Genomic DNA, 24,326 nt, shown 5'->3' on the forward strand with positions numbered 1-24,326 from the left:
CCAGGGTTCATCTTCATCAAAGTTGTCTTCAGCACAGGACCCCCAATGGTCCTGGCCTTGTCGCAGGCCCATGGACCCCCATCCTTTCTGACTCTTCTGTGTGACACCTCAGTGGCGATTGGGTGCCCAGGAGTTAGGGAACCCCAACTTTGTCCTCCTCCATCTTAGATCCATCTTCCCACTCCCTGAGCAGTGTCTCCATGCTTTCCTAAAGCCCAGTATCAGACAGTGGCAACACAGGGAGACACAATCAAACACTCCCCACATTTTGCCTTCCGGGCAGCTGTGCCCAACACCTCAACAGCCAACAGTAGGGAAAAATGTGGACCCACAATCCTTGGCTAAAGAGGACATGGAAAGTCATGAGATTCATAACTCTCCTGTCCTCTTCCTTTATATAAAAAAGAGCACTTCTTGCTTTTAAGTATATTCTAGAACTCTTGTCTAGAATGCATAGATCTGAGGTCAGTCCTCAGCTGAAAACCAAACCACACACACACACACACACACACACAGAGAGAGAGAGAGAGAGAGAGAGAGAGAGAGAGAGAGAGAGAGACCTACCATGTGTACAGATGATACAACTTCACTGAAAAACACAATCATTCTTGCTATCATTTACCATATATGGGAGGGGATGGTGGCCTGGGAAAGTCATCGCAAATGGCCTGTGTGCCTTTGGAAGCTTTTGCATCACCACCTCCTTTGCATACACCCCTCATTTAGCCTGTGACTAACAGTTCCCAGTAGGGGCTGAGGAAATTTCCTGCTAAGCATGTCTTTCTTCCATCCTGGCTGCTGAGCCGACCTACTCCCTTCATCTTTGGTCTAGACACTTGCCACCACACAGTATGTCCTATGTGAATCTTTTTCATCTTGCATGCCCCAGGAACCAAGCCCATTGGGTCTGCTTCAGTTCTAAGGCCATTTCACCTGTATGACAACCACAGTATCTACACTCTCAAGAAGTAAAAATGCCCAAAACCATGTCTCCAATCTAAATGCATTGCAGAATGAAAAGGTCTCCAGGGCCTCTGGCACTCCTCCAGGAAAAGGCTACTACGCTGCAGAGAACTGGACTGTGGCCCAGTGGCCTTTGGAGGGACTTGACCTTTACATAGGTTTTCTGAATACAAGTTCTGTGTGGCGACCTGGCAAGAGGGGAATGTTCCAAGCCAGCTATGTAGAAGTCAGCTGACAATGCTGTTCTGTAGCAAGTGTGCATACATTCTGAGTCCCAGTGTGCCTGGTCCCCACAGCAGAGCCTCTCCCACTGTCCTTCCTTTTGCCCATAGCAGCGACATCTACTCTTAAGTGGCAGGCCTCTGCCTGGGTGCTCCAACTTCTCCTAGTTCTGTTGAGTTTAACGTGAAAACCCAGCACCTGCCTTTGAAGAGCTACTGAAAATTACCACATAATATTTATTATCCACACAGCATGGGGTGGAGGCTACAGAAATGAGAAGACAGGATCTTTTTGGAAACTAAGGCTGCTGGGAGAAAATGACTTGTAGCCTAACTCCTACAGGAAGAGCCAAGGGGAATGTGAGGCCTAGAAACTTGTGGGACGTGTTCTCAGCCATGAGAGTGGGAGGCAGAGACCCAGGGAGGCGTGGAAAGCTAGCCATGATGCTCTAGGGAAATGGTTAGGCATTAGTGGAGAAGTTACAATGTGAGGGTCAGAAACAGAAAAGGAAGGGGCACTGCGAGGAACAATAACACTGCAGAAGTTAGACACGGAGAACTTCAATCACCTGAAGGAGGTCGAGGATTAATTTGGTACAGAGTAGGGATTTGGTAAGAACCAAGGCATCATTTGGTAACATAGGACGTCATTTGCCTTAGCTTTCTATAAAACTCTTAGTAGTTTTTTACCAATAAAATTAATATTCACTTAATTTTAAAAGCTAGAAACACAACCACCTAAAAGTGGTAACCCCGGGTAGCCAAAATAACCATTAAAAGGGAAAGAGAAACTTACAGGTTTCACAGTTTCTGGTTTTCAGATGTTACTGCAAAGCTGAAGCCATTTGAACGCTGGGGTACTGGCATCAAGACAGACATACGGACTCATGGGACACAGTGGAGAGGTCAGAAGCAAGCCGTCACGTACATGGCCAAATTATGTTCAATGACACTACCAAGGATGTTGAAAGGAAAAGGAGGAACAATTTTCAACAGCGTTAGAACTCTGAATGTTCTCAGCAAAAGTTAACTTGAATGGATTAAAGGCTGAAATGGAAACATTAAAACTTTATTTTATTTTTGTTTTTTTTTTTGCTTTTGTTTTGTTTTGTTTTGTTTTGTTTTGTTTTGTTTTGTTTTGTTTTCTCGAGACAGGGTTTCTCTGTGTAGCCCTGGCTGTCCTGGAACTCACTCTGTAGATAAGGCTGGCCTCCAACTCAGAAATTCGCTTGCCTCTGCCTCCCAAGTGCTGGAATTACAGGCGTGCGCCACCACCGCCTGACATTAAAATTTTAAATCCCTTACCTGAGAAGAGGAAAGGCTTCAGCTGGGCATTCAGTGACTTTACACACACACACACACACACACACTCACACACATGACACAAAGTATACGCAACAAAATGAAAAGTGAAAAAATGGCGCATTTCAAATTGTATGCATCCACGTACAAACGGACCCTAGCAACTAAGGAAAGGAAGCAATCCAAGGAGTAGGAGAAACTATCTGCAGATCATATACTTAGTCAAGGGCTAATATTAATATCCCCAACTCAAGAAGAACACCAACAACTTGACAACAACGGGTCTGATTGGAAAATGGGCAGAGGGCTGAAACAGACATCTCTCCAAGGAAAGTCCACATTTAGGGCTGGGAGAAGGGTCTCAATGGGCGAAAGCAAGTTCTATGTGATACTTGAGAGTTCAAGCCCCAGAAGCAGAATGCGGAAGCAGAATACCGACTCTTCAAAGTTGTCTTTTGACCTCTACATCTGCACTGTGGCACGTGTGTGCCCGCTGTCCCCCGCAACCCCACATCAAACAGACACACAATTTTAATAAATAAGAATGAAAAAAATATGTATCCAATGGATGCTCAATACCATCAACCTAAAGGAAATACAGAGCAGACCCACCAAGTAAAGCCTGCTATATGAATCAAATAAATAAGGGCCGGCAAGATGACATTTGCCACCAAGCCTCTTAATACGCACTGGTAAACACATGGAAGGTAATGATTAATCTTCACTGTTAACCCAACTGGATTTAGAGTCACCTAGGAGATGGGTGAGGTATATCTGTGGCTGTGTCGAGGAGGGTATTTTCAGAGAGGATTGACTGGCAGAGAGTGTGGGGGGAAGACTCATCCTGCTGGCAAATGAAACCAACCCACAAGCAGGGTCCTCAGACAGAATAAAAAGAAGAAAAGTGGACAGTCAAGTGAGTGCTATTGTGCCCTGTCTCTGCTTCCTGAGACTGGGCTGGCAAATGTTTCTTCCTTTGCTTCTGTGTCTGATGTTTTACAAATAAGACACAGAGAACGTAGAAGCTGTATGCACAGCTGGCAAGGCTGCATAGCTTGCTTTAGGCACCAAGAACCTATGGTGGCACTTTCAAGTATTAAGAATAGAATTGCTGTAGGAGCCAACAATTCTACTTCTGAGAATAAACCCAGAATATTTGAAAGTCGGAATTCAAATGGATTCAAGTTCATGGTGCAGACTGGCGGGATGGCTCGTGAGAGCTCCTCTTACAAAGGACCCAAGTTTCATCCCCAACACCCACTGTAACTTAGTTGCTAGCCCCACCCCTTAGCATGTACAGGCCACAGCCTATAGCTGCCCCACCTCCTCAGAGACCTTCCTGGGCTTTCCCCACATCAGGCTAGGCAAGCACTTAGTCCCTGGAATACCACTCCAGCCTAGCTGGGCACAGTGAGGTACTGACAGCTTTGTGGGTTCTAGGTAGTGGTATGGCTACCCTTGCCCACTTTACAAACATCCCCTCTTCTAGACTGCTTGTCCTGCAAACCTCACATTCCGGCACCAGACAAACACAACACATCTCAAAGTCCTACAATACCAAATACCAAGAGGTTTTGCTTCTTCGATGTAACCCTGATAGGGAAATTTGACATCTGCTAGGAATCCAGGAACGCTGAGGGAAAATGAGCTCTGTCGACGGGTGAAAGGTGGCATTAATTTATTCTCAGACTGCACTAGATTCAAAGGCACTTACAGTCCTGTTTCCAGTGGTGGTGGTGGGGGGGGGCGGCACTAATGCTTCACAGTTTGCAGTGGTGAAAGACTGACACCTTTGATCAAATGCCTGGAGACCAGGACTGGACAGCGTCTTCTAAAAAGAGAGAGACCGTAAGCATGTGTAGATCTTGTCAGCCAGATGGTCTCTGTGGCAATTATTTCCCACTATGACTGTAGCACAGAAACAGCCATCGACAATATGTATGTGGACAGACGTGGCCATGTTCCAATACAACTTTATTTTCAAAAATGGGAAGCAAGCCAGATCTGGCCCAGGAGGCAGAACTTGCAGACTTCTGCCATAGACGGTAAAGCTGTGGAGGAAGAAGCACTTGCTGCCGCCGGGGATTTTAGTGAGAATATGAACTGTAATGGGATTGATTAATCGCTTTGGAAACGTGCTGGAGAACTTGAGGCAGGAAAGTGACGAGCTCGGGGTCCATCCATATAAGGAAACTCCCCTGTGAGGGAGAACCCCCGGAGCCTGACAGATTCAGTGAAGAGAGAAACAGAGTCAGCAGATGATTTACAGGCTGGGTGGAAAGAAGCACTGCATTCGCTGAGGGGGCAACCGGTGGCGCGTCACGTGGGAGGCATCTGCGCGCAGATGCACATCACTTTGGAAACCACTCACGTGCATGGTCGCTATCATAAGAATGGAAGAGAGACACAGGAAAAAGAGCGGAAAACAGTAGGTAAAGGCAGACCTGGAGGCCCCAACACAGGCAGGCGAGAAAGCACCCACAAAAGAGGCTGAAGCTGGAAGACTCCTGTGGAGGATGGTGTCACCAAAAGCCAAAGAAACAGCAACTGAAGAAGCTTACCAGCTGCCATCAAGCTGGCCACAATGTGGGTGTGGTGGTTCACCCTATAACCCGAACAAACACCGGGGAGGCTGAGGCAGAAAGATTGAGACCAGCTTAGGCTATTCAGATATAGGCTTGCCCTATGTCAAAACAAACAGATAAAGACCTCAAATGTGTGTGGAGGATGATAAACGGAATGAGCCAAAACTGAAAGAGATTTTTAAAATACCCACTGCTTTCCTAAGGAACATCTGGAAAGCAGCGCAAGATGGGGACCTTGGGAGGTGTCTGTCAATAGGAACATCTGTCTATCCACCAGCTCTCCTTTTTTTAGACGAGAGTACTTGCTTTGCTTGGGGATGTTTGACTTGAGGACAGCACAAAGAATTTAAGAAGTGTTCTTTTCCATGAGTGTGGGAGGCAGTGCTGGCTGAGGGGCGGAAACAGGAAGCTGGCTGATGCCTCCATTTCCTGGATGGACCACGGAGCAGTTGTTCTCAGGGGAAGACGATAGCTGAGGAACGGAGAGTTGTCTGGGGGTGGACACCAGAGTCCTGTAAGAGAGGGACATTCGGTTGGATGTCACAAAGCCGTGTGTGCGCCTTTTTTTCTGTGGTGGGAGCTTTTCTCTGACATTTAAACTTAACAATATTGAACATGTGTTTACTTCTAGACCAGCGGTTTTCAACCCCTTTGGGAGGGTGGAACAACCTTTTCATGGGGGACTTATATTAGGTAGCCTGTGTATCAGATATTTACATTATGATTCATAATGGTAGCAAAATTACAGTTATAAAGTAGCAGCAAAATAATTTTATGGAGGGAGGGTGTCACCACAACATGAGGAACTGTGTTAAAGGGTCACAGCAATAGGGAGGTTGGGAACCACTGTTCTAGACCATTCCCTTAGATTTAAAAATTGTTGTGTATATTTTTCCATAACCATATATAACACATGAATAAACAATTTTTTTCATGGTTTTTAGCATCTCTGAGAATATCCTTTTAAATGCCTGATTCTCTGGGGACAAAGTCTAAACATTATGCTGAGAGCTAACCAGACCTGCGTGGACACAACAGAATCCAGCGTCTTAGCAACTTGCTACTAGCAGTCTGCTGTGCACTTCACTGTAAAACTTCATGGGTAAGTGTGGCAACTGAGGTCTGCCATCCCAGAGCTTGGAAGGCTGAGGCAGGAGGATTGTCACAAGTTCAAGGCTAGCTTAGGTTGTGTAAGTGAGACTGTCTCAAACAAACAAACCTGGTAGAAATTTGTTCTAGTCTGAACACAGCCAGCCCTGCTGAGGTACAGGTGCCTGACTGTGTAACTGCATGTCTGTCTACTCCCTCACAGAAGACGGGAAAGCTATAATTTGGAAGGTGATGAGACACTGACACCAAAGTCTACTTATAGACACATCATAGGGGAGAGTTCTTTGATCCAATCTTGAAACACAGTTTGTACGGGCATTTTCACCCATGGACCAGAAAAGAGTGAACTACCGTGATTCATGGGAACTCAAATATAGGTGCATATTTTTAACCCTAAAATCAGAGGCAGAGGGAAGTTATCTAAAAGAAAAACTGGGTGAGTTTTTCTGTTGTTATTGTTGTTGTTTTGACTGGGTTTTTTTTTTTGTTGTTGTTGTTGTTGTTTTTTCAAGGAGAGCCACTGCCAAAAGGCAAAACACAGAAACAAAAACCAAATTCTACTCTCTGGTCTCAACAAACCCCTTTCCTATTCATTTTTCATTCTGCAAGCACAGGCATTGTGTTAAAACAAACGTAATGGGGGCTGCATCTGTCTTCTGCTTAAAACTCCCAGACACCATGTCTTGATGTCTCAGTGCTTTAGGGAAATGAAAAGCGGTTCCACTTCATTAAAAGATTAGGCACAGCCTTGAGGAGAGCAGGAAGTCCAAATTCTAGGTCTAGCCCTGAATTCTCATGAGGCGTCTATCGGAGATCATAATTATCAGCCAAACACAGTCTTCAATTTGAACCCGCCATGCATGAAGTCAATATGCCATTTGCCCTCAAGAGTCAAGACTCCCTTTCTAAACTTAATCTAGCAGAAGATGGTTCTCTAAACTGTCTGCTGGAGTCCCTGTGTTGACATATTCATTTCGATGTGATCCACCCTTTCTTTCTTGTCTTCAGGCACTCTCACTCTGTAGCCCACAGTAGCTTTGCAGTCCGGATCCTCATGCCTCAGCCTCTTGAGCAATGGGATTATAGGCCTGTATCACCAAAATTAAAGTCATAGCCAGGCCTGCCTTGACTACAGAGTGGATTCTGGGCCAGCATGGGATACTTAGTGAAACTGTCTGAAAAAGATAGGTCAGGGAAGCTGGACCTGTGGTTCAGTGACAGAGTCCTTGCCTAGTATGGTTCTGGATTTCAAGCCCTGATCTTAGGGCTATACCACACCTGTAACATGTTCCATGCTGGTGTCTATGAGCTAATTTTGTTTTGTCATGTGCAAACACTAATGCCTGTGTTGTGTTAATTGAGTGGTCAGGTAATGGATGGACAAAGATTTCCACAAACACTCTGAATAAAAGAATATGGCACAGTCTGTTCAGAGGACTTCGTGTCTTTACTGAGGCATGCCTTCAGCTGCCAGCCAGGCTGTTTACAACACTACCTTCACTTCTTGTTCTACACTTATTCCCCAGAGCAGCTCACTCCACCTTTCTTCCTGAGGTATTTGGTTAAATATTTTGGCTTCCCCGACTGTAACCCGCAGGTTACAACATTTGCCGGTTTCAATAGATGACCCTTGGTGGTGGTTTCAGGCGTGGGAAAGGTGAGGCAAGATAAACTGAGTCACGTGAGCTGATCCTGGAGGGAATTACCAGGGTTACAAGACTGAGCAAAGGAGGGCAAACAATAGCATCATTATTACACTCTCTCTGGTACTGGTCTTAGCACTGAGGCTATTGTTCTCAGGGCCACCACTGGGCTGGGGAGCTGAAGATGGAACAGTGAATGAGTTGAGAGAGCACCAAGGCTGAGAGGTGCCCACGAGAAGGGGGACACCACTAGCACTAGCTCCTGTGGGGTCCTGGCTTCCAGGGCTGGACTTGAGTTACAGTTTGGTAGTCAAGTTTGGAGTAGAGTTCTGTTCCCATTCTCAGCTGTTTGTTCTGTTGTTTGGGGGTGTTAGCTTGCTCTTTGAGGCAGAGTCACAGTGATGCTCAAGTTACATAATGAGTAACCCGGGCTGGATTCAGAATCACCATTGGATTGTCTCTGGGCCTGCAGGCCTAATCTTGCACACCCAGATTCCTGATTCTGATTTTAAGCAAAATGGAAGAGTGGTGGGTGCGCAGCAGAAATGGACATGACTGAAGTATACTGACGCTGTGGTTCTCATATTCAAACTTCTGCCATGTACTGACTCCAGCCTTGAGCATATTACTCCACTTCTAGGCCACTATTTTCTGGTCTTTGACAGGGGAACAGGTTATAATGATAATGCTGATCTTACATGCTTGCTAAGATAACTAAAAGAATGTTTGTAAAAAATATAATTAGACTATTTTGTTAGATGTGTTACTGGATTCAGAAGCCTAGGGGCTTGTGGACATACACAGGTCAGAGAGTTTCATGTCAGAAACACCTGTCTTATAAATCTCCCAATTACAAAGCAGAGCTGTACATACATCTTTTCTTTGGCAAGAAAATGAAGGAAATATTCAAAAGTCAAAAAATAAGCTCATAGCACAAGATAGAAGAGTAGGGAAAATGCTAAAACTGCTGTCTATTCTAGAACATTTTCTGGTCCACAGTGATCCAGGATTTTTTTTTTTTTTTTTTACTGAGAGACAGGATATTTTCAGATCCACATAATTTCAAAACTAATAACCCAAACATTTATTTGTGACCTGAAGAGGATTATATATTCGATGTTAAAAGAAAAACATGTATACCCTTAAAAGAATATACTGGGGGGAAAATCATACATTGATCATGGCACTTGGTACTGTGTCCACAAACCTTCTCTGAGAATCTTAAATACAGGTAACACACATAAAACATAAAAATACAGGTAACACACATAAAACAGGAACCTGTGTCCACTTGTTTTTTTATGCTCCAAAATACCCAAACCAAGAATGCCCCAGGTTGATCCCACTCTCAGGGCAAAAGTAAACACACATCTATTTGCTACTCGAGCTATTCAGAATGTCCGCATACTCCTGGAGGATATTAGTTCACAAACAAAACAAAACCACAAGAAAATATTCTGGGTACGATGGAGAGAGATAGCACAACTGGCTGAAGAAACTTGACTTGCGAAGACTTTACATGTAGGTATAAGTGACTATAGGATATCAAAATAAGGTAGAAAATAATTAAAAGTATGAGAAAATAACAAGACTTTCAAACATTGCAAAAATGTATGAGAGAGAAAACTCAAATGGAAAACAAAATTCTTACTTGAATTTAAAACTCAGAGGACACTACTGGGAATACACTCTGGTGTATTGCCTGGGTCGGGGGGAGGCTACAGGGTTAAATCCACAACTTCAGTGGGCAAATTAAATGGTAGACTGACTCAGAAGATAAATCTACAAGTAGAAAACCAGAGCTGAAGAAATTACACAGAATTTGAGGCTGGTGAGATGGTTCGGTAGATTAAGGAGCCTGCTGTCTTGGTGGTCTGAGTTCAAACTCAGGACTCACGTGGTGGAACATGACAATGGATTTCCACAGTTGTTCTCTGACCAATACATGCACACTGTGGCATAAGTATACACACACACACACACACAGACAGTGGGAGAATATTGGACAGTAGTGCCTATCTAGAGAATTTGGACCTTGCACAATCCAAGAAAAGGAACTATGAAAAGCAGCACAGCAGTTTCTCTCAAAACAAAGCTATCATGTAAAAACAAAGTTATCATGACCTAATATATTTTCTACTGTGTATCTGTCCTGCAAGTAGAGCCTTGAGTAGGTGAGTGTAGCTGCACATTCACATTTGTAGATGCATTATTCACAGCAGCCAAAAGATACCATCAACCCAGGGTTTAATGCCAGATAGATAAATAGGCAAAATGGTGTTTGTGGAATGGAATATGGTCAAACCTTTAAAAGAATATTTTTATAGATTTTCAGGAAAGAATGCTAAGTGAAATGATTCATTCCCCAATGGAAAATACCATTTAATAGCATTCTACAATTACCTAGAGTCGTTAAGTTTACAAAGGCAGGAAGACGAGTGACGATCACCAGGGACTGGAGACGGAAGGAAGAAGGGATTGTTTAAGAAGTAAGGTGCTATTTTAGCAAGGTAAAAAAAAGGGTTGTGGGGACAGATGACGGTGATACCTGTATAATGTGGATGTCTGAAATGTTACTGGACTGTCCACTTAAAAACAGCTAAAGTGGCAGAAGATGTATGGTATGGAAGGAAAGATGGAAAGAAGGAAGGAAGGAAGGAAGGAAGGAAGGAAGGAAGGAAGGAAGGAAGGAAGGAAGGAAGGAAGGAAGGAAGGAAGGAAGGGGAAACTTTTAGTTTCTTTGGAAAGTTACATTGAATGATATTTTGCTGGGGCACACAAGGAAAGGATGTCTTGCTAAAGCAAACAAGTGAAAGATTGTTTCTCTGAAGCAGACACAGTGAAAGGATGTTTGGATATAGTAAATGTGAAAGGACGCTTGATGAAAGTATAAGTGTGAGCCCCACAGACAGTGGGAGACAGCATCGAGCACTGGCTTGGTCTGCTCCACTTCACTATTCTTCACTAAAGGCACACATGTATTGGTTCGCCTTACATAGTGTTGTTGAGCTCAACTTGTTGTAATGCTGCCATAGAGAGAAACTCACCCAAGAACTGCTTGTGCTGTTCCTGTGGCGGCTTGCCGCTTCTGAGGCCTCCTCACCGTAGTCAGGTTGGTGAGCCTGGTGATTTCTTCAGGATTGAACTACAGCTGCCTGGTGACTGCTTGCCTAGAGGACTGGACTGCAGCTTTCTGAGCTGTATCTGGTGTTTGCTGCAGGACTGAACTGCTGCCCAAGAAGACCAAGCTCGCCCACAAAGAACTATTGCTGAACAGTCTTCTCCCCTCACATTCTAATAACCTTTCTTTTCCACTGCCTCTGCTGGGTGGTGGACTAGAGGAGAGGTTGAACCCTTATTAAAAGTAGGCTTCAAAAAGTTTATGTTTAGGAAGGAAGGAAGGAAGGAAGGAAGGAAGGAAGGAAGGAAGGAAGGAAGGAAGGAAGGAAGGAAGGAAGGAAAGCAGACAGAGGTGGTAGGCAGTATACTAACTAAAATCTGGTGCACCTATATTAATATCTGACAAAACAACTTTATGGATATAAATGAGACACTACACAACCATCATTTCCTTTTCCTAAAGATACGTAAACTTCTAAACTATTATATAACCAATAACAGCTATAAACTATATAAAGTTATAAAAGATAGAATGATACAACAAATTAAATAGCAGTAACAATTTCTAGAATACAAATTTCATTAATTGACATAACAGCTGTCCAAAATATCAATAAGGGATTAATTCAGACAACATAAGTTTCAAACTGACTGTATATAAACATGTAGATTATTCTTTGTTGTTGTTGTTGTTGTTGTTTTGGTTTTTTGGATTTGATTTTTCTCTGTATAGTCTGGCTGTCCTGGAACTCACTCTGTAGACCAGGCTGGCCTCGAGCTCAGAAATCCGCCTGCCTCTGCCTCCCAAGTGCTGGGATTACAGGCGTGTGCCACCACCGCATGGCCTGATTATTCTTAACACAAACCGGAACATGTTTGTGTACATACTAGATCATCTGTTATGTTCTAGTGCTCATATCAGTTCCCACTAATCAAGTTATCTTAACACAAAACAAGCTACACAGTAATTCTTTTCAGCATGAACATAGATTCATTAAGAAAAAGTGAGAAAGAGCTCCTAAGAGTGGAAAGGCCTCCAAGGGATACATACCACCCACATCACATTTCATAGGTCTATTTACAAGGAATCTTACCAGCGGGAAGAGGCTGGGCGATTGTTGGATCTGCTCGTGTATGACTTGTGACTCTGAACAGTGGTATTTCCACAGTGCTAAAGCACACTGTCCTCATGTCAACATTAATATTTGTTGTCACATCAAACACGGAGTCCAAAATCAACCCTCAGAATAGCCTAGATTTTCACATAACACCCCTTTGCTGAGCATTTCTTAGTAACAGCCCTTGCACTGGAAACACAAAGACTACAATTTAAGGGGTGAGGCTGACAAAGGTGTCTAGCATTCTCTCACAACACTTAATCACGTGGGAGTCAAAAAAGACGGTGCTCCCACCCCTGCCAGGCCCTGCCTTGTCCTCCCAGCCTCCCAGCTGAACTAGCAAAGAGAACTAAGGCAGAAGCTAATGCTGATTTCATTTCCAGTTTCAGATTCCTGGGCCAGGTTCAGACATGCAGTGGGTTCTTTAAAAAAAAAGATTTATATGAGTACACTGTAGTTGTACTGGTTGTGAACCATTATGTGGTTGCTGGGAATTGAACTCAGTACCTCTGCTTTCTCCGGCCCCACTCGCTCCAACCCAAAGATTTATTTATTATTATATGTAAGTACACTGTAGTTGTCTTCAGACACACCAGAAGAGGGCGTCAGATCCCATTACAGATGGTTGTGAGCCACCATGTGGTTGCTAGGATTTGAACTCAGGACCTCAGAAGAGCAGTCAGTGCTCTTAACTGCTGAGCCATCTCTCCAGCCCATGCAGTGGGTTCTTAATGAACACTTACTGAGAATGAATAAATGGTTTGTCCTGAAGAGAATGAAAGAAGACCCTGGTACAGTACAACTCACCTAAGAGACACTGTTAGTTGCCTTGGAGACCTAGGAGGATAAACTATAACTAGGCAATACCCATGCATCCTCTTAAACCCTTGTCAAGTTCTTTCTTCCTGCCATGGGGCACATGACCCAATTAGCTCCAACTCATGTACCTCCTACAAAGACCATACACACATCTCTGGCTAGTCTAGAAGTAAGATAAATGCTGTCACCTTGAGCACCCATCCTCTACTAGGTTCAATTTAGGCAGTTTTGAAATGCATCCAGGGAACTTTTCAAAAATGTCCTGGAAACTGTGTGTTACACTGCTACATCTGTCCCTATGACCTCAAACAGTCTCATCCACATTTTGAGACTAATACTGCCAATATTCCCCTTCTCTGTAAACCCGATTTCAAATGAGATTTATCACTTGCCAAACAAAGAAAACAAAGCACCTTTTTACTGCTGTTTAAGTCTCTGCCTGGGTTAGGGAAGCCATAAACCTTTCTGTTTGCATTGACAGCCTAGAGACTAATGCCAGGTTTGGCTTGGAGTCACTCTGCGTTTTTAGTTTTATTTTTATTTCTCAATCAAGAATTTGAGGAAAACCCAATTCTAGCATTATCTAGCTTTATTCTAGTAGTTCTTGTTAATAAGGGGTCATTGGTTAGTATCTTACCATGTGCTAGATCCAGGTCAATACTTTAGCTGTATTGAATACATCTTTGAATTCTTACACTACCTCTTTGCAAAGTATGTTATCATGTCGATATTATAAGAGGAGAGGATTAACCCTGGGAGATTAAGCAATTTAACCCAAGTCCCACAGCACTATTAAGGAACAAAGCTGTAAACGTAGTACCAAATGACTTAGCAGCAGCTTACAGTCTCCATCTGGGAAGGAAAGACATCCATTTAAGGAAGGAATAATTGGCACACGGGATTCATTGAGAAACTGAGATATGGATCCTTTAATCATAAATTATAATGGTTCCCATAGGTTGAGATTGATTTTCTGAACCTTGAGGGACATTCAGGAGGAAAGAGCCCGAGTTCTACAACAAAATAAAAGTTTACCAGACCCTGGGTTATAGGCAATCAATAAATCCAACGATTAAAGGCAGGAGGTGGGCAGACAAGACAACTCGTGGGAAATGCTTTCCATAACTCATGTTTGTCAAGCGCTCACTGGCTCACAGGATGCTTTCCCACACATCACGTCAGGTTGTCTTCAGTGTCTTGTGAATAGAATTATCTCTACTTAGCAGAGAGAACTAAGCATTGAGGAAGGAGCTTGCCCTTGTCCTGAGTAGCCAACACAGAGTTTGGTCTTCTTCTCCTGCACTCTCTGTACCATCTCAGTGCCTCTCAAGGCTTAGAAGGAGCTAACTCCAGTGTGGTTCCTCTGCATGAGGGATTTCCTACCTGCCCTTCCTGTTCACTGCGACCCATTGACATCCTGCACGTCCATCTGGGCATCTTTACTAACTGCCATGGAAGCTTGCAGCAGCCACATTCCATCCCTGCAATCCTCTAGAGAACCAGGCACACCTTGCCTGTGGGAGCAGAGGACCAGACACACGCCCACTTTCCAGGCCATTTGGATGCGATGAAACTTTAAATGGGAGAAATAGTGAAACCGGACGTAGATTCTGAGAATCTTGTCTTTTTGCCTTTCTCTCCAGTATCCTAGATAGGTTACCTTTCTTGCTGTCAGTCAGTATTTATTGAGTATATACTTCTTAGGTCTCAGGCACTGCATTAGGAGAGTGCATGAAGCTTGTATTCTAGTGGGGAGATCAGACCAACAAAGCAACACTCCAGATGATGATGGGAACCCTGCTTTAAAAAGGAGTGACTGAGCAAGCAAAGAACAGCTTCTGTGTGCTTTCTTTAGGAAGCTCTCAAGGAAGAAGGTTTTAGTGAGGTGCCAGCGGCCATAAGAGAACCCAGCATGCCAACACACCCTTACTGGAAGGGCTCTTTCCAGAAAGTACACACAGTGGGAAGACCCTGGGGTTAGCTCAGACTAAAAGGGAGGCCAGTGTGTTGGGAGCAGAGAACAAAGGGGAGTGTGGTAGGAGATGAGGTCAGAGAGAGCGAGGGCCCCAATCCTGCAGTACTGTATTGCTCTACAGAGGAGAGTTGTTTGGGCCTTCAAACTCCTTCACACAAACCAAGCAAATATTTTAGGCCTGAATTGTTGGGTGCTGGTGATACAGAAATGAATTAGACAAAGTCTTCATTGTCGAGAAGCTCAGACTCTAACAAGAAACAAAGGCAAGTAAGCAGGCAGCTGCATCACTGGGCAGTCAGTACAGCGATCAGGTTAAACGTCGGACACTGGAGCGAAACACGAGGGTGCTCAATACAGGCCGGGGAGTGGCACAGAAAGTGAATCCAAATCCGACAGTGAAGATGGTTGACAGAAGAAGACTGTGAAGCCTGACTGCCTTAGTTTGATCCCAGGGACCCAGATGGTGGAAAGAAAAAACAGACTATGGCAAGTAGTTTTCTGACATCCACATATATCTCCCCTGTGAATAAATGAATATAATTTTTAAAAATGAAAGAGAAATGTGGCCATAGTCCAATAGGGCTCTTAAGGGTGTAAAAATGAATGACTGAGGAAGTTCAGTACAATTTCCTCACGGTCTGAGATGTCAGGAGGGCTTCACTTTTGATTTTGCAGCATATGGGAGTTGTGTTGTTATTTTATAGTGCTTACCCTCTTTTAACTTGTTAAAAGGTCCCTACAAGATAATTTATAGTAAAATAAACACATGGCTCATATCATATTTCTATTGGGCAGCACTATTTCAAGTGGAAAGTGTGAGGTACGACTGGCCACATGGACGCCTGGGTGCTGGTTACTGTGCAGAGGGCAGAAAGGGCCACCTGTGAGGAACAAGCAGCAGCTTCGAGCGTCCTGAGCTCCAGCAGGCAGAGGTAGCTGAGGAAGAAAAGGTGAGCTTGCACAAAACAGGGCAGAATCTAAGCTTCGGCTTGCGGATGGCCAGGAAATCACCAAGGCACTGGAGCACTGGAAGCCACCCAGTCATCTGGAACTGCTTAAAGAGGCCATTGTGGCTGTCACATGGAGCATCGATCAGACAGAAAAAAGACCAGGTACGGCTGCTTATAAGGATGAGGCAAAGGTCCAGGACAGTGATGGTTGAGGAGGGAGAGGTCGACAAACAGCAGATGTTGATAAGGCAGGGTTAGCTAGCTTCCAATAGCAATGAGGAACAAATGAAAGGGGGGGGGGGAAGAACTTAAAGACCCAACCCTAATGCGCCAGGCTCCGAGGAACAAATGAACCTCCAAATGGCTGAGCTCCTGCAGGACCGCAGGGTACAAAGAGGCCATCCCTTCCTTCTCTGTAAAGATGAGAGGAGTGATCTTTAATGGGAAGAAAAGTCCCCTGGCACCACTTTGGGCATCTCATTGCTGATAATTAATGTGATTTTTTTTTGGAAGTCAGTATGGTCCATACTGCCAGGTACACAGCTCCAATATTTTCATTTCCTGTAATCAAAGGACAGCTAAGCAACAGGTTATGTCTCCTCAAAATGGTCAGGGAAGGAGAAAGGTGCTGGAGATGCTTCTTTCTCCTGACTCCAGTGATAAGGAAGGAGTATTAAGTTGTGATGTATATGCTTGGCCCAGGGAGTGGCCTTGTTGAAGTAGGTGTGTCAACGTGGGTGTAGCCTTTAATACCTTAGTCCTAGATGCCTGGAAGTTACTATTCTGCTGGCAGCTTTCAGACTGAACCTCTGAACCTGTGAGCCAGTCCCAATTAAATGTTGTCCTTATAAGAGTTACCTTGGTCATGGTGTCTGTTCACAGCAGTAAAATCTTAACTAAGACATAAAAGTATAGAGAGACATATCATGTCTTATCAATTAGGGGCACCCCACAATATATCTATGTGTGTGTTTCCCCATTTCTCTGTCTCTGTGTATATTGCTGTCTCTCTGTCTCTCTGATTTTTTCCAAACATGATCTTAATGCATATCCCAGGTTGTCTAAAGATCCTCCAATTTCCATGTTAAGGTGCTAGAACATATGTATCTCTTTATGGAAGAGAATACCAAACTATAAAATCAAAACCCATCAGTAGTTCCCCTTGCAAATGAAGGACCCTTTCAGCCTCATTGCCCTCATAGTACATCTGCTCTGTATCAATAGTTTTTTGGGTTTTGTTTTGTTCTTTTGCTCAACCATCAATCAAACTTATAGCACATAACTAATATTACAGGTAACGACAGTGTCATTAGTTTTTGTCAACTCACACAACCTTAGGAAGAGAGGATCTCCATTGAGGAACTGTGGAGCATGTTTTAAATCATTAACTGATGAAGGACGACTCAGCCCATTGTAGGTGTACAATCCTTGGGCAAGTGGGCCTGAGGTGTCTATGCAAGGAAGCTGAGCATGAATCAGGAAGTAGTTTTGTTCCAAGGTCTCTGCTTTAGTTCCTGTCTCCAGGTTCCTGCTTTGACCTTCTGTCCTGGCTTCACTCAGTGATGGCTGGTGACATGGCATTGTAAACCAAATAAATCCTTTCCGTCCCAAGCTTGGATTTTATCAGTATTTATCACAGCAACAGAAAGCAAACTAGAATAGGCAGTGAACAAGGCTCTGGGGATGCAAACATAAGATTACAGAGAGTTCCTGCCATCAAGAAGTCCAGCTGCAAGCAGTGGCACATGCCTTTAATCCCAGCACTATTGGGGGTTGGTCTGGTGCTGCTATGTATTCAAATGCTAAATACTGGCCCCCAGGATCTGCCCCCCCCCATGAGCAGATCCTCACGTACACCAAGTGATGCTCTATAGATGTTCTCCCCAATTTAAAGCTATTGGTTAAATAAAAATGGCTACAGCCAATTACTAGGGAGAATGAAAAGATGCAGAGTTTCAGTTCCCTGGCTGAGCATCTCAAATAAAGACTACAAGGAGGAAGGAGAGAGAGATAGGAAGTAGGAAAGTAAAGGAGGGAGAAAATGAAGACAACAGGAAGTGTCCATTAGATGTGATGGACCAGGAGCCCATGCCCAAGAGATATGCACCACCACCCTCTACACACATGCCCCGGGACAGACTGCTGGTGCAGAATTAACCCTGGTGAAATTCAAACAGCAAGTATTTGGGGAACACAGCTGGGAATTAACAGACTTAGCAAATAGAAATATAGATTAGGGGTAACCCCCCAGTAACTGTGCAAGAGCTGATTAAATAATACAGACGACTGCCTCAGTTATTTGGGCGGGGTGAGGGTGGTGGCTGGCCGGATTATATTAATAGTTAGTAGAATTTATTAAAATCTATATATAGCACTAGGGAGGCAGACTCAAGAGGAGCTCTGTGAGTTTGAAGACAGCCTGGTCTACATAGCAAGTTCCAAGATAGCTGAGACTACATGGACAAGCTCTCATCACAAAAAGAAAGAGAAAGAAAGAAAGAAAGAAAGAAAGAAAGAAAGAAAGAAAGAAAGAAAGAAAGAAAGAAAGAAAGAAAGAAAGAAAGAAAGAAAGAAAGAAAGAAAGAAATAGAGGGAGGGAGGGAGAAAGAGAGAGAGGGAGAAAGAGAGAGAGAAAGAAAGAAAGGAAGAAAGGAAGGAAGGAAGGAAGGAAGGAAGGAAGGAAGGAAGGAAGGAAGGAAGGAAGAAAAGAAGAAAGGAAGAAAGGAAGGAAGTCTACCATTTTTCCAGATGTGGCATATACCCCCCATCCCAGCTCCTTGGGGGTGGGGGGTGGGGAAGGGTGAGACAAAAAAATCTTGATTTCATACCTGGGTTACACATAAGACTCTGGTCTCCAAAGAAAAGAAAAAGGGAAAATAAAGAAAAGAAAATGGAATAAATAAGGAAACGAAAGTATCCACTTAGGAGAGAGACAGATAAGGAGAAGGATGTAGAATTACATTAAGAATGCACTAATAAGAATTCTAGGCAAAGAGTTATGGGCCCAGAGAGGAGGGGCACTCCGGTCATCTAATGGGGACAGAAAGCAGTTGTGAGGGTTCATCTTCATCGTCAGCTTGACTGGATTTGAAATTTTTTTGGAGACACACTCTGGGCCTGTCTGAGGGCATTTCTACAGAGACTGAAGAAGAGCTAACCGCCCTGCTTGGAATGACTCCTTCCCGTGGGCTGCAGTTCCAGGCTAAAGAAAAAGGGGAAATGGGGAAGCCAGCTGATCGTCCGCTGAATTGTGTCCATTCCATATTCATATACTGAAGCCCTAGCCCCGGTGCAACTGTCCCTTAAAATGATGGAGTTTAAATAGTTGGTTAAAGTTAAATGAGGCTGTAAAGGTAGGGGCTCTGTCAGAAGAGCAACTGTCCTTAAAACAAGAGGCTCACCCTGTTGGCTGCTGGGCCCTCCCTCGATAGATGGCCCATGCTCCTGGTATCCCTTAGCTCTCCACTCACTCTTAGTCTCATACACAGCCTTTCCAGCAACTATCCCTGCCATACATTCTCCAGCTGCCCGAGCTGTCCTTTGAAATTTTAGTATGATTCTCAGAGAGCTGGAGTTTATTTATCTATTATTCCAGGCCTAATTCAAATTTCCTGTGTAGTCAAAGACAGCCTTGAACTTCTGATCCTTCTACCTTTCATCTCCCAAGTGCTAGAATTACAAGCCTATGCCCCCTATCTCGTATGTATGCATGCATCTATGTGTGTACGTATGAGCCCAAGTATCACTATATTGGCCAAACTAACCTCAAACTCCTGGGTTCAAGGACTTCCTGAGTTCTCCTGACTCGCCTCCTAAGGAACTGGGACTACAGGCACAGATGACTGCAAGTTTGTATTGAACTGTAACTATATACAACAGGCTCACTGTTATCACACTCCTGATCCTTAATCTCTCCCTCCTTTCTTCTCTTCTGAGACAAAGTCTCATGACAGCCCATGCTGGCCTCAAACTCGTGATCCTCTCAACTCTTCCTCCCAAGTGCTGGGAATAAAGGCTTGTGCTTCCATGCCCAGCTCATAGTAATTCTTAATTAAACACATACAAGCTAATGTATGGACTAATTTGGAACTCAAGAAACATGAAGGCCTGGGTTGTATTTCAATGGTAGAATGCTTATCTTGCATCTATGAGTTCAATCCCCAGTACTGCGAATTAAAAGAAAAAAACAAAAAACAAAACAAAACAAAACAAAACAAAACAAAACAAACAAAAAAAAAACACCTATCAGTCAGGACTTGTGGCATACGTGCAGTCCTAGTGGGTAGGAGTTGGAGGCAGAAGCAATAGGAGTTCAAGGCCAGTCATGCTCACATACAACGTTACACCTGCTCCACCCCCCTCAGGGTATGACAAATAAAAGAAGAATGGCTAAGACAGGAGTAGCTCCATAACTTCAAGGCCAGCCTGGGTTATGAAGTAAGGTTTTGGGTTAGCATGGGCCACAGGGAAAGACTTTACCTAGAAGAGAACCATAGTTAGATAAGGTCTGCTAAAGGCAAGCATGGTCAAGCAATCTCCTTTTCCTTTGATTTTGTGAGAAAGATTATACTTCTGCCTAAAGAAGTCACAGCCCCAATATCACACATAATCTTAGATTTTGGTGATAGAATATATAAAATGGCATATGCTTTGACTATTTGTTGTCTTTGCTGTTAATGAGCTAAATTTCTTCTTTTCTTTCTTTCTTCATTGTTTGCTTGGTTTTAGTTTTCAGATTTTTGAAACAGGGTTCTCTGTGTGGCCTGGCTGTGTAGAACTTGCCCTGTAGAGCAGGCTGGCTACAAACTCAGAGATCGGCCTGCCTCTGCCTCCTGAGTGCTGGGACTAATGTCATGCTCCACTACCACCAAGCTTAAGAGCTAAATGTCTTGTTTGGTGGTTTCTACAGCATTATGTAATTAAAGATGCTCTCTGACTAACTAGGCCTTTCCCCCATCTCCTTCAATGAAGACTTGGAAGCTAACAGGCAGTAACAAAGGTTGGAGTCTATTGGTGCTTGGCACTTCAGCACAAGAGAACCCCTGCCAGTCTCATATGCTGGACCTTGGCAGAGGCTGCATCTGAGTACCCTGAAGTGGCAGAAGCTATAGAAATATTCATGGTCCCAGGAACACAGCAGAAATCGCTGGCTGTGGGCCAGGGCTGGGTTGAGGTGGGAACTGGCTGCTTCAGACGCTCCTTCTCCTTCTTTCCAGGAGCTCATGCCTGTCTTCCTTGGCATGGCAAGGGGCCTCACCAACCCTCAGCTTCAGCCATGGTAGAACTGACAGCTGCTCATCTCCTATCCTGTCACGGCTGGCATCGAGAATTAGCATGGCTGACTGTCCTGGCATAGGAGGACTTGCTGAAACCACAATTCTTAAAAGGAAACCAAGAAAGTTGCAGGCAAATTCCAATGTATTTCATAGGAAGCAGCTGACATGGGCAGAAAACCAATTGCAGCCTCAGAAAACTTTTTCTAAAGCCGCATTCAGAGGCCGGGTTTTATGTGGAAGGTAAATGACTTTGCCGTAGTGTTCTCTTGAATTTGGTAATCAATAATGTATAAGCACACAAAAATAGATCTGTATAGCAAGGGAGGGAAGGCAAACAGTCTCCAAAATGAAAAGATATCCACAAAAGTGTAAACTTTGTGAAAACAGATGTCATGATTTTGTATTCTTGTCACAAACTCATAGCATACATCAGGCATATACACAGGTAAACACGGAAGCCCAGCTCCAGCATCGTGACCACTATTCAGTGGCATTAGTTATATGAATGCCTTTTGGCCTGTTTCAGTTTTAAAGGGGTAAGAATTTGCCACATGATGATGATCTTGATCTGACTCTTGTCTTTTTATTCCAGTCATAGATTGAAGTCCCATCTTTGGGAGAAGTGGAAATCTGGATATGTGGGCACTAGCTGTGGGAACATAAACAGGCAAGAGCACGTGAGACGGCAGTGTGGGAACTGTGTCTGTAGCCCACCTGGCAGAATGAATGCTTGCAACAACGCACACGAGGCCTTGGGTTAGATCCCCAACACTATAGACACCAGGAGTACTTGCACATGCCTGTAATCCCAGCACTAAGGATACAGAGGCAGGGTTAGAAGTATAAGGTCGCCCTTAGCTACACAGTGAGTTCAAGTCCAGCCTAGGCTATTTGAGACTGTCTTAGAGCTGAATAAAGAATAAAAACAAGCAGAACTAAAACTGAACAACAAAAGAATGAGGTGAGAATGGGGCCACCGGGAAGTCAGAGAGAGAAGCGTAAGCCTCTAACCACCAAAGCTGTGGGAAATTTATGTTGCTCAAAAGCCCCGCCTGTAGTATTTTGACATGGCACTCTAAGTAATCACTGATACAATGGAGATTTTAAAATAATACACATAAATCCTTAACCACATGAGTACTTAGTAAAAAGTTATTACACTCATTAAAAGATCTCAGATCAGGGAATTAAGGGGATACTGAAATGGATTGGGGGGGATTGAAGTTTAATAAAAGAGTTATTAATGCCACAGACAGACAAATAAACAACACAGGTTCAGGCCCCAGCACCAGAAGGAGACAGCATGATAGAGGCTCTGAAGAGAGACCCAGGGTTTTTTTTTTAATTTTTTAATTTTTTACTCGATATATTTTTTATTTACATTTCAAATGATTTCCCCTTTTCTGGCCCACTCCCTGAAAGTCCCATAAGCCCTCTTCCCTCCCCCTGTTCTCCCACCCATCCCTTCCCACTTGCCTGTTCTGGTTTTTCCCTATACTGCTATACTGAGTGTTTCCAGAACCAGGCCACTCCTCCGTTCTTCTTGTACCTCATTTGATGTGTGGATTATGTTTTGGGTATTCTAATTTTCTAGGCTAATATCCACTTATTAGTGAGTGCATACCATGATTGACCTTTTGAGACTAGGTTACATTTCTAATGAGCTCCTGGTGAACTCTGCTATATTAGGCAGAAGACCACACCGGGCTACACTGAAGACACAGGATGTATAGTTCCAAGGGGAGCTATTATTGTTCGATACACAAGACATAGAGTCACCATCAAAAGGGGTTGGAAAACACTCGCTAAACCGGATCCCATAGTCATATAAACAGTGATTAGAGATTGCAGGACCATAGTGGTATGTTTATAATTCAAGGCCAAGTTAGGGTGCTGGGACAGGTGAGGTTACTTGAGGGAGTCGTGAAGAAATCAAGGAACCTGCCCCCATTCTGTGTGGGGAATAAAGAAACCTTTCTCTCTAGGAGAACGCATCTGGGCTAACAAGTCTCTCTCCGCCAGGCTGTATTCAGCTCCTTCCGCTCCTCTCTAAGGACAGGTGTAACAGGTTGCTGCCGCTCCAGGGGAGGGGAGGAGAAAAGGGTTTGGGTGGGTGTATGGCACTGTTTACACTCCTGCTAGCTAATATTTGGTTTCCTTATCTTTGGAAAGCTTGCTGGCTGCCGGTGTCAGCTGGGAGGCCACCCGATCCCAATCAGAACCCAAAGTCTTTAAGGAAGTTAGTGTCCTCCTGTGGATCTGCAGTGAGGCTTTGACAAGAGAGAGTAGTACCACGGGCACTTGACCTCAGGTTACCTGCTATTAACATCTTTGCCAGAAGCCCCACATCTTCACTAGTGGAACTCTAGCTATGCTCTGAAAAAAAAAAAAAAAAAAGTCCCTTTTGATCTGAGACTTGATAGCCCAGGTACCTACGTAAACTCAAATAACATTAGCCTCAAATGAAGAATGTATATGTGATAAAATGATTCTTAATGACATTCTGATATACTTATAGATCAGTGTCTTCTTCAACCATCATCAGTCACTTCCTACCGCAGTAGATGGGAACAAATCAAATATGGAGATCCACAGCTTGGCGTCACACAGAGAGTTAGAGACCTGGGAACACCCCACCTTAAATGGGAGGTCTTCATTGAATCCCTTCCCTCAGGGCTCAGAGAACCCCATGGAGCAGGATGGGGAAAGAGGCAGAGGGTATGGCGGACACCCAGTCAGAGACAGAAGCAGCAAGCATGGGCTTGGCACCAGGTCCTCGGTTGTAGCTATCATGGCTCCCAGTGCAGTGTTCTTCTATTACGGCTTCCAGTTCAGTGTTTTTAGGGGATTCCTGAGTGTGTAAACAAGGTCTTGATTCTTATCCCTTCACTTGGGCTCTTTGTCCTTCTGTTGGTTTGTCTTGTACAATTTTAATAAGATCATTTCTCTTTTATCTTATTATATTTGATTTTGTTATTTCTTTTTTAAAAATTAAATGAATAAATGAATGAGAGTAAATGTTAAAAAAAAAAACTATTTGCTGACAAGCAGTCATAAATTAGATTAAAATTTTATTATAGAAAAAAAAAAGTCCCTTTTATGAACCTGGCTACAAACTGGTAAAGTTTTCCAAAAGTCAGGAAGTTCAATAGGCCAATTGGATATAGAACCAGCAAGGGGGGAGGGGGGCTTGTATTTTGAGTGTCTTTCTAAAATTGGAGGCAGGAGGATGGCTCCAGGAGGA

The 24,326-nt window shown here is 43.8% G+C and overlaps 1 long non-coding RNA gene across 1 annotated transcript; it reads left to right on the forward strand.

Moving 5' to 3' along the window:
• The first annotated feature begins 4,550 nt into the window (after window positions 1-4,550).
• On the forward strand, window positions 4,551-24,040 carry LOC127682849 (uncharacterized). Its single transcript, XR_007977435.1, has 3 exons — window positions 4,551-5,644; window positions 6,016-6,173; window positions 21,675-24,040. It is a non-coding gene; the product is annotated as an uncharacterized LOC127682849 (long non-coding RNA).
• The last annotated feature ends 286 nt before the right edge of the window (window positions 24,041-24,326 follow it).

The sequence above is a fragment of the Apodemus sylvaticus genome, chromosome 4 (assembly GCF_947179515.1).
Source record: "Apodemus sylvaticus chromosome 4, mApoSyl1.1, whole genome shotgun sequence".
In the NCBI taxonomy this organism is placed as follows: Eukaryota; Metazoa; Chordata; class Mammalia; order Rodentia; family Muridae; genus Apodemus; species Apodemus sylvaticus.